Source organism: Panulirus ornatus, chromosome 35, assembly GCF_036320965.1.
Source record: "Panulirus ornatus isolate Po-2019 chromosome 35, ASM3632096v1, whole genome shotgun sequence".
Taxonomy (NCBI): Eukaryota; Metazoa; Arthropoda; class Malacostraca; order Decapoda; family Palinuridae; genus Panulirus; species Panulirus ornatus.
In genome coordinates, this window is record NC_092258.1 from 12,867,928 (window position 1) to 12,885,548 (window position 17,621).

Sequence of the window (17,621 nt, forward strand, 5' to 3'; positions counted from 1 at the left end):
CTCTTTAACTTTTGAAATTCTACTCAATCTCCACTGGTATTTCTTCAGACAGGTCTCTTTTCCAATTTCACTTGATTCACCATTCTTCTCTCAACCATATAATTTCTTCTTTTCCAAAAACTACATATCTTCACTCCTAACATCTACCAAGTAACGATCATACATCTGACCAGGTGCCCAATTCTGCACATCCACGAGTTTCTCTTTTTCATGCCTATTAATCATCATGTAATCTAATAATGCCAACTAACCATCTTTCTACTCACATGAATATGGTTGTATATGTCTCTCTTTTCAACCAGGTATTCCCAATCACCAGCTCTTTTACAGCACACAACTCCACAATCTGTTCCACCAATTCCATTCACATAACTAAATACACCATACCTCCCAGTTATACCCTTAACTGCCTCATTCATAACTTTTGTATCTAAATTGCCCATCATTAATACCTGAGCTCTTGTGATATTTCTTCTCAAAGGCAAGTGCAAAAGCACTAATAATCCTTCATCTCTTGCAATCCACTTTTTATTTTTACCTCCAGTCTGAAACTCATCTAATACAATGCTTGAAGAAAAAAAAGGATGAATTTCTTGCAATTATCTTTTGTACCTACTTTCAGACCCTATAGTTTAAATTCAGACCAAAGAGCAATTTCAGAGCCATTTTTCTAACTTTTTATGGCTGAATATTGAATTAGGCAAAAAGATCAGATTTAGCCTAACTTCTGCAGATCTGCATGAACCGTCAGAAAATGAATAACCAAATAATTAACATATATAATGTAACCAGTAATAAAAAAAGCAACTACTGTACAAAAGCATAATGGGATATCATCTATAACTGTAATATGATTTCTAAAACCAACCTCCATAGATTACTGTTAAGAAAAATGGTCTAAAATCTCCATGACATTCTGTATCATCAGCTTCTAAATAATTACACCTTCTACCCTTACATTCAAGTAAATAAAGTAAACACAGCAACTAACCACAGGATTATCATCTGTAACTGTAAACTCATGCAATGTGCATATCATTAAAAAGTAAAATCAAAATCTGTGGCGCATTTACTCAATTTGCCAAATAAAGAAATGGTTAAGGAAGATAAATGTGAAAGCATAAAAAATTCTTTGATAAAAAAGGTGAGTTATGGAATCTATCTCAATCTTGGTACTGCCAAAATACAGTTAATTCCATTTCAATTTGATTAATTCTCCATTTCTTTCATATCTAGTACACTTATGCTTGGCACTCTGACACCAACATATATCCCAGGAGTGAATATGAAATCAACAAACCTGACAGCATTAAAAAAAATTGACAGCAAGAATGGAAAGGAAAATACCAAAAACATTAATATGTGTATTCATATTTAATTTCACAGTCAAGTACAAAGCTCACATAAAATTTTACTCTACTTATAAAGTATAAAGCATGCACTCAAACACAGCCCATGTCCTACAGTCACTGAACATGAAAACTTTAATTACTGTGGTAAATTTGCACAGCACCTGCCAGGGACAGATAGCTGAGACTTTTATAAGTATATACCACTTATTGATCAACAGATATTCAATTAAAGCACAAGAAACAAGTTATGTTAATTAGGTGATGACCGAGTTATAAATGCTAAATGTTGAACAAAAAAAGGTGAGTAAAAGAACCTAAGACATGTTATGGTAAAAACATGACAGTTAAATACATATGTACGAAAACGCTGGATGGATGATATGTTTATGAAGAATTTAGTAATTAAGCAAAAAACATGTGAATGGATGAAAGAATGATGCTGCAGAAATGTACAGATATGGGAAGTATGAACAAAAGGACTGCCAAACTGGCATATGGTGTAATAGAGAAAAGTTGAGAGGTATTTAGTCCTGTCATGCTATTTCAGTATCATATTATAAAGATCTATGCAAAAGCACATAATCATACTATTCCCTGCATCATTTCTTCACTCCTCTGCAAACATTTTCAATGTTTGTGCACACATGCTGCACTGTAAACTGACAAAGCCAACTGGTTTTAATAATGTAAAGAAAGTAAAGGCACTGTATAAGTACCTAAAATTTTAATAGACAAAACTTTGTTTTTCATAAAAAGCAACTGTGGAAAACTTCAAAGCTTTTACATTCAGACTAGGAATACAGCTTATGCGAGACAAGATTGTCCACAACCACAGACAAAAAGCAGTAGCAAGAGGATACTGTTATGAAATATTGGTGAATGTGTGGAGGAATGTCTAAATCCTGGAGGCAGTGAATTCATCATGGAAAGGCCACTGAGGCTGTCAATTATGGTATGAAACAAGAGGTAAAAGTGTACAAACCAAAAGACATTACTAAAAACAGGTTAGCCCTTAATCTATTATCATCATTTGATGATGCATGGTTTGTTGCTGATACTGTCAAGTGTCTGATGCAACAGTTCCTGCCCTCACCTTAGTTTCCAGCAAATGTTTGATTACAACACTTATCCATTAATGTCATTAAAATTCTTATGCCACAGCAAAGAAAATTTCAGATGCCTACATCTATCATAAAAGGTGTATATTACGCATGCTTCAATTTCCTCTCCCACCGATAAGACAACTATTTTTTCCTTTTTATTCATTCATAAATATATCAGAATACATAAATATGCAAAAATACAAAGAAAATACATGTGCATGTAGTGTGATTAGTATATTATGTGTAAAGAAAATCCTAAAACTAAGTGAGCATTGTGCTCAAGACTTTTCCCTTTAATGATCTAGAAAAGGTAACCATTGACACCACATGTTCCTAACTGTTGTGACCACTCCTCCAACACATAACCTCCATTTTTCACTTCAGGACCCTCACACTATAATTACAAATTGGCTTCCCAATTATGACCCTCTGGCCACAGTCTTATTTCTAACTCCTCTAACTGAGCAAACCCATCTTTTATCCCCTTTAAATGCAAAATTTGGCACTCTGGAAGAACTCAACAGTCATCCCCACATGGTTATCATACCAACTCTCTCTAGGTTTTTATGCTTTGGTAGACAGGATGCCTTATGTTCTGCTGAACACAATACCCTAAATACAAACTTTCATTTCTGCTTGGATATGCTACAAAACTGTTCTCCATTATGTAAAGCACATTCTCATAAGAAAATTCTAATGCAATTTCTTCACATAAGTATTTTAGGTCTAACTATAAACATAAAAAATAACTTCTGATATTCAATCTTTCCTCCTCCTGTACAACCAGATCATTGTATCACTAACTCTCTAACTGATATGAACCAATCTTTTGGGTACTTTATTATGCTCTTTATCAACTTTGGATGATTTTTCTTCCGGCCCTAATCCTCCAACCCCTTCTCCACCCAAAGAACACACGCCATATCCTAAAGGAGTAGAGCTCCGAGCTAGCTCCAATACTTGCTCCCCTATTTCACCCAACTAAAAACCAGACATTTCCTTCCTCTTGTAAGTACGCTCAAATGCAGCCCATACCTAAAGAAAGACACTGCCCTTACCCCTCCAAACATGATCCCAATGCTTACTTCTACAATTTCCAAAGTCTTTGAAATTCTCTTTGACCCTTACGCAGGCATTTAAAATTCATGAGCTTTCAAAAAACAGGGTGTTTTTCAGGTAAAGGAAAAATATTTCTATTATGAAATGAATAACTATCTATTTATCATCTATCTATATCACTGATGCCGGTTCCATGTGGGAACTCCCTCAAAGGGGCAGCGATGGCAAAAGTCTCCATAACTTCTATCATATAAGATTCTGAAAACAACGATGAAACAAGTGAAATAGGCCTCAACTTTCCCGAGAAGGAACAAAAAAATAAATAAAAACTAATGGGAGGCACCACACAGTGATGATATATCTTAACTGACGTGACCCTGTTTATAGAACTGAGATGCACTTAGTCTTTTTTTTAAATTATTCATTAATTTATTGTCACTGATTGCAATTTCCCACCTCAGCCAGGTGGCACCACGAAACAGACGAAGAATGACCCATCCACTCATATGCACATAAACGCCCATACACATACGTATACATACACATCAATATCAAACATACATACACAAAAATGCCACAAACAAATCCACCTGTTTTTCTAAAGATTTCTCACACATTCTTCAAAGCAAAACCTGATCCACACATCCTCTACCCCTTTTGAAACTACACTGCACCTCGACAATCTGATGCTCTGTACATGGCTTCATCCTCTCAATCAATATCCTCCCATACAATTTTCCAGGAATACTCAATAAACTTATGCCTTTGTAGTTTGAACACTTACCTTTATCCCCTATGACTTTGTACAATGGCACCATACATGCAATTCCACCAATCCTCAGGCACTTCACCATGATCCATACATACATTGAGTACCCTTACCAACCAATCAATGACACAGTCACCCCATTTCTTTATAAATCCAACTGCAGTACCATCCAGATTTCATCTTCCAAAAGGCTTTTACCACCTCTTCTCTCTTAACCAAACAATTCTCCCTGACCCTCTCACTTTACACACCACCCAGACCAAAACACCCTATATCTGCTGCTTTATCATCAATCATATTCAACAAACCTTCACTATCATCAAACACATTCAACAAACCTTCAAAACATTCACTCTCCTCACTCATCACTACCTGTTATGACTTCCCCACTTGCACCCTTCACCCATGGTACCATTGTTCATACAATATTTACCTCTTTCCAAAGCATCTCTTTATCCTCCCTAAAGTTTAATGACACTCTCACCCCAACTTTCATTTGCCTTCTTTTTCAACCCTTGCAGCTTCCTCTTGACCTCCTGCCGCTTTCTTCTGTACATCTCCCATTCACTGGCACTCCTTCCATGTAAGTATCGTCCAAATGCCTTTTTTTTTCTTTCACTACCGACTTTACTTCTTCATCACACCACTCGCTACCCTTTCTAATCTGCCCACCTCCCACCTTTCTCATGGAACATGCATCTTTTGCACGTCATCACAGCTTCCTTAAAAACATCCCATTACTTACCCACTTCCCTCTTGTCATTTGCTCTCACCTTCTGCCATTCTACACTCAATCTCAGTCTTTTCATCAAAAATAATCTATCTATCATCTGGAATACTAATCTTCTTATTGCATTAAACAAAGATGTATGTCATTTACACTATGCCTCCTGCTTTACCATCTTCCCTATCCCATGGTTCAAAAGTAACTGAAGAATTGTGTGTATTTGTTGTACATGTAGGCCTTAAACACCTCATGCCATCACTGCAGATCAGCTGAAATATGTCATAATGCAAGAGTAGAAATTGTGGACTTGTGAAAGGTTCCCAATACCATGCAACATATATTTATGCGAGACCTAGTTAAATCTAATTCTCTACTTTCTGATCACCAGCAAGGATTTTGCAGTGGAAGGTCTACTGGTGACCTTTCCTATGTGACTCACTTTCAAGTCCTCTTCTTCAGGGATTTTGGTAAAAAATTTCTGTGACCTCAACACTTCCAAAGCCAGGGTGTTGCATAGCTTTCACTTTCTCAACTCCTTTGGTTTTTCTGCTTCTCTGTTCCCTTATTGTACTATTTTCTCTCTGACAGTTCAATTACAACACTTATCTATGAAATGCTTCCCCCTCTATCCTATTAACAGTGGTCTCTCTCATGAATATGCCATATCATCTACTCTCTTCTCTTTGTCTCTCTCTTCTACTTCAAACCCTATTCACCCTTATACTTATGATTCCAATTAATTCATTTCAACACACTTTCCCTCCCTTCCTTCTCCTCAAACTCATTCTCTTTCTCATACTAACCTTATCTTCACTTTCAATTCAGACATGAAGCATTTCAGAATGAAGCAGTAATCTTGTTAAATCTAATACTGCTAAAACAAATTATCTCACTAGTCTCTAAGAACAATTAATTTCCCTCTGTTCAGTTTCAAAACACCACAATTCAACCCTGTAATAACAAAATATGTTGGACATAACCATATTCTTCATTCTACCTAGGAAACCCCATGTAATGAAGATCACAAAGTTGAGTTTCCAAAAGCTGGGTTTGTTTTTTGCAGGTACTGCAATTATTTCCTATGAGCAGCTACTTCATTCTATGGCCTAAAAGGATCTTAATCACCCCAGTATGAAGTACTGTTCACACATCTGGGATGATTTCCTCCACCTCTCTTATACCCAAAGAGAAATCAAAAGCCTTCCATCTCTATTTCTTCCAACATCACCTCTCCTCAACAAACCTTTCTGTACGTCATGATGCTGCTGCTCCTCTCTCTGATCTAGTGGTATCATTTGACCACTCTTCTCGTGTCTCCATGTGTCCCTATCGACAAGGATTTGACCTAAGGCATACATTTGGCTGGCTTCCCCAGTCTCAGCAAATAGATGGGCCACTCACAGAATGGCTATTACAATGCTTCCTCCTTCCTTTTAACAGCTAAGCTGTAGAATTCTCTTTCTCCTTTCATCTTTATTTCTATTAACCTTTAAACCTTAAAGTCAGGTCTACTAACACCTGCAGAGCCTTTCTACTTCTTTTCTTTTACTTGTTTTCCTTCATCTGAGATGGTCCCTGTTTGGGGCATTTTGCCCATGCCACATAAAAAACTTGAAAAAAAAAAAAAGGGGGGGAGGGGCAGAGGTCTGCGAGTGTAATCATCTATTTGTAGGTCTGTCTGTGAGTGTAATCATCTATTTGTATCATATGGGGAGGGAGTTTTAAAATCATGAAGAAAATTCTCTATCATACCCCTTAAATTCATATATGGTCTGCATTTACCATGTCTGCAGTCATTCCATTACATACATCCACCACTTTTATATAATGAAAGTACTTCTTTACAGCCTTTTTAACAAGTGCTCTGCTTAATTTCAGTTAAGTCTTATGGATGTTCTATCCCCACCTCCTGAAGATTTGCTTCCTTTCCACATCATCAGTGTTTCAAAATTCAAAGTTTGTGATCATGGCAACCTCACTCTTCTCTCTTCAAAGGTGGGCAAACATAAAGGCTTTTAGCTTTTCCCTGTAACTCTGCCTTGTTAATCCAGGAACCATGTTTGATGCCTTCCTCTCGATCTTCTCTTTATCAGCTCTGTGCTACTTTAAATGCAGACAAAATATGAGAAGCATATTCTAATTTTGGCCTTACATAGGATATGAACAGCTTGCTAAGTATTTCCTTATCCATATACTAGGAAGCTATTCTCTTGAGAATCTGATGACAGGTTAGGGATGAGACTCCTAGGTCCTTATCATACACAGAATTCTGAAGCTTATTTCCTGCTATATAATTATCATATTGAGGCCTTTCTATTTGTTCCATCCTCATCACTTTACATTTGCTTGGGTTGAATTTCATGAATCGTATATCAGACTAACTTTGGAGTCTGTTTAGGGCCCTTAGTAAGCTGATACAATACTTCTTGCTCTCCCTCATAACATTAGCATTATCTGCTAGCATATTCAAGTAGGAGTCTATACCTTCAAGCAAGTCATTCATATAGATCAAAAAGCGTGTGTATTATACCTATTCATTCTGTACTAGCAGTTTTACACTTATAGGGCCCATCTACTAAACATTCTCTACTATCATACAACTTCAATAATAATATCTGTAAGTCCTCTTATCATTCCAATCCATTCACCTACTATTCCTAAAAAAAAAAAAAAAAAAAAAAAAAAAAAAAAAAAAAAAAAATTTTTTTTTTTTTACTTCTTAACATCTTTTTAACAGGTTTCTTGCTTAATTTTGTGCTCTGTCTTCTGGTTGCACTATCCTTATACCTCTTGAAAAAATGTTCACCCCTCTCTTCTCTCCTCCAAGGTGGGCAAATCTAAAGCCTTTTGCCTTTCCCTAAAGCACTCTTAACTGTGGTACGGTAGAGGCATGATATAGCAAAAAACAAGTTATAAAAACACATCCACTTTTAGTAATTGAAATACAAGAAGGGGAGGGTTTCCAGTCGCCTATTCCTGCCCCCTTTAGTCGCCTTCTACATCAAGCAGGGAATACATGGCGTGAGATGGTTTGATTGATAAATTAAAGAAAGGGTAAGAGAGATGTGTGGTTATAAAAAGTGAGTGGTTGTAAGAGCAGAAGAGGGTGTTTTGAAATGGTTTTGGACATTTGGAGAGGATGAGTGGGAAAAGGTGGAGGAAACAAGGAGAAACGGGAGACTAAATTAGAGGTGGAAGGATGGAGAAAAAATTTTTGAGAGATTGGGGATTGAAATGCAGGAGGGTGAGAGACACACATGGAATATAATGCATTGGAAGAATGTGGTATACTGGGGTTGACATGCTGTCAATCAACTGAATCAAGACATGTGAAACATCTGGGGTATACCATGGGAAGGTCAGTGGGGCCTGGATATGGATAGGGAGCTGTGGTTTCAGTGCATTACAAATGACAGCTAGAGACTGAGTGAGAACAAATGTGGCCTTTTTTTTTGGTCTGTTTTCCTGGTGCTACCTTGCTGATGTAGGGGATGATGATACTGTTTCCTGTGAGGCAGGGTGGTGCCAAGAATGGATGAAGGCAAGCAAGTATGAATATGTACATGTGTATATATGTAGATATCTGTGTATATATATGTATAGGAGTGGATGGGTCTTTCTTCGTCTGTTTCCTGGCACAACCTCACTGATGCAGGAAACAACAATCAAGCATAATAAATATAATAAATATCAAAAAGGTTTGCACATTAGCAAATCACACTATATCACTAACCCATTTCCAAGTAAATATAGGGTTAAGGATTATGGAAAACAAAAAGTACACAAAACATCTTGTACATAATGGAAATAATGTACCAATTAATACTCAAAAAAATTTCCAACCAATGAAAACCATATGCAACATACACAGAAAATGATAGGCACGTTATGCATATCTGTAACCTCCACATTTCTTCAGAACTCTGGTTCAGGCTAGGTAAGGTTTTGCATTACATTTTTCAGGAGTAAGTTCTTATCACTTAACAACCTAGTGTCGAGACCTATTTAGAAAAATTATCATATCTAATCATATACAGTAGGGGGCCAAGTGAGGATATTCCCTCTAAGCTCGATCCTCTGTTCTTAACACTACCTCGCTAATGCAGGAAATGATGAATATGTATGACAGTATGACTATCTATATTACTGATGCCCATTTCCTCTGGGAGTTCCCTAAGGAGATGGTCACAGCAAAAGTTCCCATAACTAGTGAAACCCAGAGCTGTTTCTTCACCTTTAATGCCTCATCCTTAACAGGCCATTGGCAGAGGGCAACTCTAACATTGTTTCCAGAGGCTCCTATGTGATGTAACTACCGACGACCTCTAACTAATATTCAACCTATAACTCATACCTAACATTCTTACCTACTACTTCTACCTCATGTTCATACTAATACTACTTCTATACCAAAACATTCAACAAAAAAACACAGAATGTTTTCAACTTAAATCTCATCAATCACCTTGCCTTGCCTATCCAAACTGCAAACATTTCACTGTAAAACCCATTTCCACTTTTTTCTAAATATATATCTTATTTTAAGCAGATGAAACACTGGAAACACTATGCTAGAGTTGCCCTCTGTCAGTGGCCTGTTAAAGGTTAGGCACAAAAGGCTAAGCAGCAGCACTGAAGTTCCCCAGCTATGGAGACTCATTTACAGTGGCCAACCCCTTGATAGAGTTCATGAAGGGAATGGGCTTCAGATATATAAAGAGATACACTAATGAATTCATTTAAGTTATTGACCTACTGAAATATGAAGAAAAACATATAAAGAATACAATTTACAGTATCATTTACAGAGTAAGATGCACAGTTTCAGCTCTAAAATGACTGCTCCGCACTCCCCTCCATGAACTGGAAACGCTCTTCACAGTGCACTTATAATTCCCGTATCTTTGTTACAGTGTAATTCTTAATAAATCAATACATCAGTCATGAATTACAGTAAACCTACTTAAATTAATTTTGTATAAAAATATATAAAAGAATACAATTTACCTTATAATGAGTGAAAGGCAAAAGTTATGAAAACAAGTGATGTAACTCCAGGTGATATATAAGTTTTCCTATACTTTTTATGGATATGCATTAGGTAAGAACATACTGAAGAGCACTGCATTAAAAAATTCAAAGGAAAAATTTACTACATAATTCACGAAGTGAGACGCACTGATGTTAAGACAATCGACCACTCGGCTCCCTGAACTAAAAACGTCCTAAAGAAAACACAGTTGTAACATCCATTTTTCGGGTACAGCATTATTCTTAACATTGTGCTTTATGTTATTCATTCTCAGTGTGCAGAAGTCAAGAACCTATTGAATAATTCCAAAGCCATGTATTGTTTTTGTACATGAATTAGGGCAGTACACTTATTCAGGAGTCGTGCAAGGTGAGTGGTGAAGTGAGGTGGTGGTGACGTGCGTTCTGTGCAGCAAGAAGTGGTGCTGTAGCCATTCTTTCCATCTCCGTAGCAGGTTAGGATATTGGATGATAGGGAGGATGTAATGAGCAAGATAAGCATGGATTATAAGATAAAAAAAATTCAATTTTATTAAAACTATCGAAGTTTATTCATACTTTGTCATGCGCTACTGCCGTAGTAATAATATTCAATTCAAATATTTTTCTTTTCTTCTCTCAAAATGAAATATGCTGATAAAACTGGGAAGTTAAACAGAGTATACTTAAGAAATCACTTGCCTTGCTAGCTGTTGGCTGCACACCATGTGATCCTTCCAAGATGATGCTATCCACATGTCACATTATATTGTATTACATTAAATTCTATGAACAAGGTAGTTTTTTAATCATAATACAAAAAACTCAGTGAGATATATGAAAGTGAATATAGCAATAAATTTCATAAAGTCATACAAATGCTAAAAGTTAATGTTTACTCTGTAGCAAGCTTATATCTTAATGTCTATGTAGCAGTGTGAGCTGGACGATTACATAATACTTATCCCTGTAAATTTGCAGTTGGGCATGAACCAAACTTACTCCTGTATTTGTTTTCTGCACTCTTTTTAGCATAATCTTTGATATGATAAGAATAAACACATTTTTCATAAATCTTGGCATGAACATTTATTTTTGTATGTTAAGTGGTCATAAGGATTAGAATCCTCCATCTTCAAAATAGATGGCTGGGAAAAGGCTTTCCTAATTCATAGTGCAGATGATACTCTCATTAACATCATGACAAAGAACAACTTCTGAAGTGCTAGACCCACACTCAAATTCAAACAGTCTCTTGAACAGGCTCCTTTGTAGCAGGAATATTCGCTGGATGACGTAGCACAGTAGTGACTGGTTCAAGAGGGCAAATGTGTATAAGTGTGGCAATTTCAATTATTATTATTATTGTTATTATCTTTATCATTATCATTATTATTATTGTTATTATCTTTATCATTATCATTATCATTATTATTACTATCATCATTATCATTATTATGATTATTATTATTATCATTATTGTGTATGTATATGTATGTATATGTTGATATGTACATGCATGTATATGGGCATGTATGGCATTTATGTATATATATATGCATGTGTGAGTGAATGGGCGGGCCACTCTTCATCTATTTCCTGGCACTACCTTGTTGATGCAGAACAACAATGAAGTATAATTATAATAATAAAAAATTATCATCATCCTTGATCACAGTTTCCTGTGTCAGTGAGGTAGCGCCAGGAAACAGACAAAGAAAAGGCCCATCCACTCATATGCACGTATATATACATATATGCTCATACACAACCATATGCATAACATACACAAATATACAAACATATACATACACATACAAAGACATATACATGTACACACATGTACATATTCATACTTGCTTGCCTTCATCCATTCCTGGCGCTACCCTGCCCCACAGGAAACAGCATCGCTACCCCCTGCTTCAGCAAAGTATTGCCAGGGAAACTGACAAAAAAGACCACAATCATTTACATTCAGTCTCTAGCTGTCATGTGTAATGCACCAAAACCACAGCTCCAGACCTTCCTATGGTTTACCCTTGATGTTTCACATGCCCTGGTTCAGTCCATTGACAGCACATCGGCCCCAGTATACCATATCGTTCCAATTCACTTTATTCCTTGCATGCCTCTCACCCTCCTGTTATGTTCAGGCCCCAATCACTCCATCCTTCCACCTCCAATTTGGTCTCATGCTTCTTGTTCCCTACACCTCTGACACATATATCCTCTTTGTCAATCTTTACTCACAGCTGGGTTGACTTTGGAACAACTGCTGCAACCAGGATTCGAACCTATGCACTCGACTCTGGACAGCCCGTGAATGCACCAAGGTCAGGAACGCTAACCACTACACCACAGGAGTCCACTATGTACCACAACAGCTCGTGTTGTAATGGAAAAATGGGAATGCTTAAGGTGCCCACACCACCAAAAATCTTATATCAAACTGCACTATACACAAATCCTAATGCACCATCTTTGTTGCCCTCCTTTGGACCTTCTCTATCAGCTCTACATGATTCTTTAAGTGTGGTTATCAAACCTGAGAGGAATATTCAAGTTTTGTCTTAAATAGGATAGGAACAGCTCGCTAAATATTGCCTTACCCATGTACTTGAAAATTAGTTCTATGTGCTTCTTTATATACATTGCCTTACCCATGTACTTGAAAATTAGTTCTATGAGTTTAAGTACAGTGACCAAACCTTACAAGAAACCCACAGTGTGCAACCAGCTGCCTCGTATTACATACTACAACAGCTCGTGTAGTAATGAAAGATGGGAATACTCGAGGTGCCCACGCTACATCAAAATTCTTATATTGAACTGCACTACATCATGATCCTCCAACACTATCTCTGTTGCCCTTCTTTGGACATTTTCTATTAGGTCTATATAATTCTATAAAAGAGGTGATCAAAACTTGAAATGTATATTCTAGATTTGGTCTTAAGTAGGACAGGAACAGCTCACTAAATATTGTCTTATCCATATACTTGAAACTTAGCTCTATGTGCTTGTTTAGATGAAGTGACCAAACTTGAAAACCAAACTCTAGTTCTGGTCTTGTGTAGGTTAGGGACAGCTTAATAAATATTTCCTTATACACTTGAGAGCAATTCTGATTTTTCCCAGAAACAGTTTGTCTCCCTTACAGTCTCCTACTGTAGGACTCTGTGACAGGTTAGGAAAAACAATGACTCTCAAGTCCTTTTCACGCACTGGCAATCAATCTACCCAGACTTCTTTTTTGTCTGAGAGGTTTGTTGATCAACCTTAATTTTTCTATTGTGACCAACATGGCACAAGCAAAACATTCCAATTAAGCCCAACTCAGGTAAAAGAAAAAAAAAAAAAAAAGGCAAAAGGAAAAAATGTAAAAGTCTATCCAGGCTCTGCAAGTGTTTATACTCTGACTCTTAAAGGAAGAAAGGTCATATGAAGAAAGACAAAAGAAGGAAGAGCATTCTATAGACTGACTGTTCAAAGGAAGGAGAAATCATAACAGCTAATCCCTGACAGGTTGGACTCCAGAGAAAAAAAAACTGTGGGAAGCAGCAACTAAACACATGTCACAGATTCAAACCCTGGGGGTGGGAACACATGCAGACAACTCATTAAAACAATGGCCAAAATATCATCCACAGAATAGAGAAAAAGCAGCACTGTGACATAAGGAAAGGGAGGAAGAACATTTAATGAGAGAAGAATGACAGCAGGTGATAGGACAGTACCCTGAGGAGCATCACCAATGATACAGTAGGAAGGGAAAAATAGCTCCATCAACAACTACTGTTAATGGAATCACCAGAAAGGACACTATGCATTAGAGAATAAAGAAAAGCAGTGAAACCAGAGGAAGGATATTTAGAAAGCATATACCTACGTCATGTTCCATCAAACACTTTAGAGATATCAACAGCAACAACAAAAGTTTCACCAAAATCCCAGACACTAGACACCATTATCGAGATAAGTAAACTACTTTTTAAGGGTTTCCTTTACTTCTGTGTTATAACAATATACTTTTTTCTTTCATCTCTGTTCACCATTCTTCATGCTAGCAAGATAGTGCCAGAAACATGAAGAAAGACCTCATTTGATCACATCCATTCTCTATCAAGCATAATGCACTGAAACCACAGCCCTTTCCACAATGAGGCTCCACAAACTTTTCTGTGGATTCCCATGGCTTCATATGCCCAGGTTCAAGGCATTGACAGCACATCCCCTCCTGTACAACACATCACTCCAATCTAATCAATCCTGTGTATGCATTTCAAACTCCTGCATGTTCAGGACCACAGTACTCACAATCTTTTTCACTTCATTTCCCAACTCCAATATGGTCTTTCCCTTGGTGAATACCTGGGTGTCTTCTGGGGTCTTCATTCCCACACCCCAGGCGAGTCCAGGCTGCTGAATTAGGTTGTTGGTCAACCTACCAGTTAGAAGCCCCAACACTCGGGCCTAAACAGCTCCCACAGCCTGACTGGTCTGGTGCACTTTGTAGGTACTCAACCAGTACACTCTCAAACTTCTTCATTGTGCATCAATTCTGTTTCTGATGGTTGCTCTCAAGGAGTTGAAGATTCTTGGGCCCTAGATCTTCACAGCGTTCTCTCTTTTTGTGCATAATGCACAACTGGATTTCAAAGGGAGCATTTCACAAAGTCATCCACGCCTGTTGTGCTACCAGGATATTATTTCTGATTGTAAGTTTAGAGCCATACTCTCAACAATTTTTCATGCATAGATGATGGTAAAACTCTCCCACCTACACTCTAGGGAGTAAAGCATCAGGAATTTCAGTTGTTTCCAGTAATTAGTTCTTTTATCATATTGACATGGGCTGTAAAAGATCTTGACACCTTCCAATTCCGCATATTTGCCCACCTTGTAAAGTGAAGTTACAACATAATATTCAATTCATGAAAGAGTTAGCAATTCAAATATCACTGGTGAATCTTCTCAAGTCTTGAGTGTTTGCAGGATCCAGCCTGTCATCCTTCTACACAAGGCAACCACTGTTTTGTTGTGTTCACTTAAGGATTGGTTCAACTGGTTTATAACAATGACTGTGTCTACCCAGTATTCTGTGTTGTTTTTGATTTCTTCACTTTTTCCATACCTGAGGATTTGAACTTGTCTATATTGAAAAGCATGTTATTCTTGGTTGCCCAATTCAAAACTTCATTTATGTCACTGTTACTTTTCCATATCTTCTATTGATGTGATTTTCATGCTCTTGCATAATCTGCAAAGGATGATATGAAACTGTAGCTCATGTTTTTCATCAATGTCAGACTTAAGAATGAAGAACAGGAGCAATGAATTTAAAATTCCTTAAGGGTTTAAGCTTTTAACCACTGGGGTACTGAAGATAGCATGGTTCACAAGTACATTACAATCAACTTGTTAAGAAGTTTTACATACATCTCCCAGGTTTTCTGGTTATTAGCATTTTTTTTATTTTCATGTGGTATGACATCATGATCTCATTTGTCAAACGGTTCTGCAAAGTCTGAGTAAATCATGTTAGTATTTTCTTTGTTTTCCAGTTTCAATAATCTTATCATAGTGGTCAGGCAACAGAGAGAAGCAAGATCTTCCCAACCATGCTGGCCTGGGTTATGAATAACGCTCACTTACATAAATTCGGTCAGATTGTCTCTTAGGACTCTTTCTAAGAGTATGTATAATGATTTACAATGTCAATGCTACTCGTTGACAGCTTTTTGGGTATGCTCTACGTCTACCTTCATGGAACTGGGTGATGTTAGCCAGTTTCAGACTATCGGAAATGATGCCACAATCAAGACATTTTGTTCAAATGATACCTGCCCGTGCTATAGGTAGTTTACGTTTATGAAGACTGAGTTCCTTGAGTTCAGGCCTAGAGATGAGTCCATGGGAATGCTCTCAATGGCCCTCTCAACATTTTGGGTTGAGGGGGTGATATCTGTCTGCTCTGTGTACACTTAGGGAGTTTTCTGTTTAGGAAGAAATCTGTTTATCTTTAATGTGGCTTTTGGCTCACTGAATACTGATTCATACAGCTTTTTCTTACAATCTCACTCATCTCTTGGCAGTCATCTGTAAAATTACCATGTTTTACATGGAATGATGGAATTTGGGGTACCGTACTTGCATTCTGTATGAGTAAAAAAAATTTTTTTTGGATATTTCTTAGTTCATTGATGTTTTCCTTCCTTCATCTAAAACCTAGTCCCCTTGTCCCCTCCACTTGACACAAATCCTCTTAGTCACCAACTTTGTACAGAACATACATTGTCAATATATTCTGAAAAAAAAAGGGGGGGTGGGGGGATCATTTGAGATTAACTGCACAGTCTAAGAGATAAAAGAGTAAAGGCAAGTTGAAGAGAGAAAGCTGCTAAAGATTTAGAGAAGCCACTACTTGTCTAATATGGAAACATTTTTTTTCCCCATCACAAAAATATTACAAATTAACATGAGGAGAATGTATCCAAGAGACTATATGGATGGACAAAATATATGGCTAAGAAAAGAAGAAAGCTATCACTATTACCTACACTGAAGAAACAAGATGGCTCAGTATTTCTTGAGCTTCACATGCACATCGTCAACAGTTTTCAAAAGATTTGGGGCTCACCTGAAGTATATTTCCTCCCATTTCCATTAATTCTTTCTCTTTCTTGTGTATACAAATGCTCTCCATCTGCTACCATTCCCAAGGCCCAAGTTCAGTGCCTTGAAATCCATCTTAACCATTTCACATGTATTTTTTGTAATGAAAATTACAACTTACTACCATCTTCATATTTTCTGGAGAGCAAAAAGCAATTACAAAACCCCGCTCCTTACCATTCTCAGATATTTTGAAAACAAATATTTCTTGCATCTGACCATTCCTATACATCACAGTTATGAAATAAACACCACTTACTGCAAATCCCACCACACATTACTCTCCATGTCTGCAGTCTTAAAAACTTCATTTAATGCCTGCTTCTTCATCAGAGTTGAAGATCAGTTACTAAAATAAAAGAAGCTGCCTTTCAGCATTTAAGGAATTGCATGTCTGAAGAATCTAAATCTAAATTAAAGGATCAATCAAGCTATAGAAAATTTCAGTGAAACCCCAAATTCTAATTTTCAGTAGTACTAGTTAGCCTGTCACCAAATAACAGCATTTCTTTCATATGAGGACCCTAATAATTAACAACACAAATCCTTAGTTTGCCCTTAATTTTGATTATCATTGTGATACAACTGTACAAAGTAATTTCATTAATTCTAATCTATGCACCCATATAAATAACTGACACAACCTAGTTTATTACTGCCTTTAAGGTCTTATGATGATCTGAATATTTACGATGTACTGGACAAACAACACAATAATTTCTGATGATACATTTGTTACTTAGTATACAACAAGTACAGAAAAATTGCCAAATACACTTTTATCATCACTTACTATAAAAAGTGGGATCTTGCCTTGTGATGTAAGTATTTTTGTTGTTTTGTCTTCCAGCAGCCATGATGCTCCTCAGCTAGCTTCACGTTCCACAATACATCACACTTAAAGGACTTACTGTATTCCTTCCAGA

General features: G+C 36.9%; 1 long non-coding RNA gene across 2 annotated transcripts; it reads right to left on the reverse strand.

The window, feature by feature from the left end:
• Window positions 1–1,354: 1,354 nt before the first annotated feature.
• LOC139760170 (uncharacterized) lies at window positions 1,355–16,947 on the reverse strand. 2 transcript variants are annotated; one of them, XR_011715264.1, is made up of 2 exons: window positions 11,877–16,947; window positions 1,355–11,331 (listed from the first exon to the last, which is right to left on the reverse strand). It is a non-coding gene; the product is annotated as an uncharacterized lncRNA (long non-coding RNA). The 2 variants fall into 2 exon arrangements; XR_011715263.1 differs by having other exon boundaries at window positions 11,861–16,947.
• Window positions 16,948–17,621: the final 674 nt, after the last annotated feature.